This window comes from Ctenopharyngodon idella, chromosome 16, assembly GCF_019924925.1.
Source record: "Ctenopharyngodon idella isolate HZGC_01 chromosome 16, HZGC01, whole genome shotgun sequence".
NCBI lineage: Eukaryota > Metazoa > Chordata > Actinopteri > Cypriniformes > Xenocyprididae > Ctenopharyngodon > Ctenopharyngodon idella.
Window position 1 is genome coordinate 19,686,621 of NC_067235.1, and position 3,711 is coordinate 19,690,331.

The following is a 3,711-nucleotide window of genomic DNA, read 5'->3' on the forward strand; positions in this document are numbered from 1 at the left end:
GGAATAAAAGTTGTTGGTATTTTACTGAAACTAGTGGCAATTTCAGCTAGAAACTGTGGTTAATTCTAGAGACATTTTTGCAAAACCATAGGCAAAGACACGTTTTTCCAATGAGCCTAGGTTGGGCAATATTGTTTTTAAAATGTAAGCTTCTCAATATAGACTTCTTGTTCATTGAACTGCTGTATAAAAGAAATACCACACTAATCACATACTTTCAGGGGCACCTGCACCAGAAACTGCCATGAAGATGAATGGGAACGCTAATGGATGGCCCTTTCCAGGTATTAGACCTACATGAAACTGTCTTAAAGGAACTTTGATAGACTGCATTGATTGAAATAATGTTTTGTTTTGAAAACATGCACATTTCATTTATTCTGAACTTTTATAAGCTAGAAAATATAACCCAGTAAGATATTGCTCTTTTTCCCAACAGATGACTACAACTGATAGCCAGGCACAGCCGCCCAGTACCTGCTACATTTGGAGTTGAAACACACACCCTGTCACCTTCTGACCGCATTACTCATCCACAGCCAAACAAATAAATCAGAATAATGATAATAGTCAAAATTCAAATCAGCCGGAGGAAACGGTCCATGAAAGTACCAACAGTGACGTACGCGTTTGGCTGTGTTGACGGCAGCGAGCGATTTCCATGACAGTGTTTAAATAGGTGCGGTCCCACTCCTCCTCACAGAGCTCTGCGCCTGGATTACTTCATAATCCACAGCATATTATGGGCCTGGCACTAATTGAAAGATAAATGAGTTTATTTGGGTTAAATCCATCACTATGACATGAACCCAAAGGAGAGCGAGGGGGGGAGGAGAGATGGGAGCGCAAAGGAATACTGAAGACATTTGATTTGCGCCTTTCTATCAGCCAGCTGGATCAGAAGTAACATCAGAGATGAACACGCGCGGGATCACAAGTGATTAAGGATGTGAGGTTAATATATCCAAGCTTCATTTTCATGCAGAACATTTACTTAAAGGTACACTACGTAACTTTTTTTTTCAAAATTAACAAAATTTAAATAATGAGTCAATACATCATCAATTCTTCTTCCAAAATGTGTTTTTTTACTATGGTAAATGTTTTTAGACCTAGCAGGATGATTTTCAGGGGAAATTTCTTACGTCACTCACCAGTGCACTTCTCGTCATATCCGTAAATAGAGAAAAGTTGCTCCAGCTACTTTGACTTGTGTATGGTGTGGGAGTGGTATAGGTTAGTTGTCACAACAAGGGAGAAAGGTTGACATGGAGTACGCTAAATCATGAACCTCTGAAGAATCACTTATTTTAAAAAGATGCAGAACAGAGTAGAGTCTGCTGGTAAAAAGAGGGTGCCAAAAATTACATATACTGTACCTTTAAAAGTCGACTTAAAGGCATAGTTCACCCAAGCTTTGGCGCTTCAAAAAGTTCATAAAGAGATCGTAAAACTAATCCATGTGAATTGAGCGGTTTAGTCCAAATTTTCTGAAGAGACATTATTGTTTTATATTATGAACTGATTGAATTTAGGCTAATATTCACATATAAACACAACGCACACATCAGTTGTGGTAAACAGAAGCATAAAAACATGTTTGCTTGACGAGCGAGGACCAATGAGGTTCATTCTTGTGTTAAGCTTCCGGAAGAGGTTTGTTCTCATGCGACAAGCAGGTTTGGTTGAGCTTCTGTTTATGTTCACTGATCAGTGTTTATATGTAAATAAAAGCCTAAATTAAATCTGTTCATCATATAAAACAATCAAGTCTTCAGAAAATTGCTTAATTCATATGGATTAGTTTTACAATCTCTTTATGAGCTTTTTGAAGCTCAAAGTTGCGTGAGTAATGACATTAGGGTGAGTAATTAAAGACAGAATTTTCATTTTTGGGTGAACTAACCCTTTAAAAAAGAAGTCAAAAATACATATAATAAGTAAATACACTACCATTCAAAAGTTTGGGTCAGCAAGATTAAAAAACAATCCTTTTATTCAGAAATTATGCATTAAACTGATAAAGAGGCATAGTAAAGATTTATAAATTTTTTTTAATGTTACAAAAGATTTTTTTTATTTTAAATAAATGCGGTTCTTTTGAACTTTCTTCATCAAAGAATCCTAAAAAAAAAAATGTATCATGATTTTCCTCAAAATATTAAGCAGCACAACTGTTTTTAACAGTTATGTTTCCATCCTATTTTTACACACATTTTGGGATATCACATAAAAAATGTTGGATGGAAATGTCTAAAATCTAAATGCATAAATTCTAAAAATATGCATATAAAACATCACACTCAATTGTAGCGGATACATTTTTATTCAATAAGAAGACATGCATAAACTATGATGGAAACACATTTACCAATTAAATCCCTCAAAGCACAACAATCAGCGGATCGATTTCATTGCACAGCAGCTCTAAAGTTAGTTTGATTGTTCTGAAATACCTGAGCCGAAGTCTATCATCAAAATGATTTGGTTTAATTCCCTCCCAGCATATCACACGAAGTTAAATTCACAACTTTGGATGGAAACATAGCTAATAATGATAAGAAATCAGCACCAAATCAGCATATTAGAATGATTTCTGAATCCATTACAGATCATTTCCATGATGTTCTTTTAGCTGAGCATACACTGACAGATACTGCAGCTGCTCAAACACTGTCACACACACTCAACAACAGACACTTATACAACAAATATAAAGAGATTCTCTCAGAAAGTTTTCTTTAGATAACTGAAAATCAAAACAAAATTTTAATAAATTTAGCTGTAAAAAGAAGTTGGGTTGTGCATGTTCATCACATGTCAATCATACCTCCTAACATCACTCCAGTGAGAATATTCTTCCAGCATCACTCCATCTCCACCTTTACCCAGCAGGCACAGGATGTAGACTCCAACATCGATCAGACATTGGATTTTGGTTGAAAATGAAAATCGGGTTGATGTCTTAAACCAATGTTTGTTTGATGTCAAGGTCCAACATTAGGCAGATGTTGAATTTTGGTTGGAATAAACACCAAACAAAAAAACAAGAAGAAAAAATTGTGAAATCCATGGCAGTACAATGTGCCAAACGTTTACCATTAACGGAACTAACGATTGAAGACGTTACGACTGACTTCAGCCACAGCCTTAGATGGAATCAACTGAAGATAAAAGAAGCCATCAATTATTAACCAGATTAACTTTATTTCTGTTAGATATCTACAGAAGTTCTTATTGAGAATTAACAGAGGTTTGATGATGTTCTGTTGAAAATGTTTACTTTGAAGTCACCATCATCGTGATCAGTGTTTGCTTTAGTTGTGCAGTTTGACTCTTGAATAAAGGGCTGTTTACATGACACTGTTTTCAACTAAAAACAGAAAACTTTGCATTTCTGCCATTCATTTACACGACAATGGCGATTTGGTGGCCTGAAAATACAAACTTTTGGGAATGGATTTCAAAGTGAAAGTTTTTAAAAAAAAACGACACCGTTATCATCTCCGTGTAAACTCCAAAAACACGAATCTGTGAAAACAGTGATGGCATGCACATGCGTATTACGTGTTTAGTTTATCCACCTTATTTTTCAAATAAGGTGTTTTCTATGAATGTGCGAGACTTCCAATTTATTAGCCGCTATAGGGAAATAACGAGAAGAATATCAAAGTGCAGTAAACTGTAAAAAATAAGGTGGATAGACATGCA

General features: G+C 35.4%; 1 long non-coding RNA gene across 1 annotated transcript; it reads left to right on the plus strand.

Moving 5' to 3' along the window:
• Positions 1-220: 220 nt before the first annotated feature.
• Positions 221-1,199, plus strand: LOC127497248 (uncharacterized). Its single transcript, XR_007925486.1, has 2 exons — positions 221-284; positions 440-1,199. It is a non-coding gene; the product is annotated as an uncharacterized LOC127497248 (long non-coding RNA).
• The last annotated feature ends 2,512 nt before the right edge of the window (positions 1,200-3,711 follow it).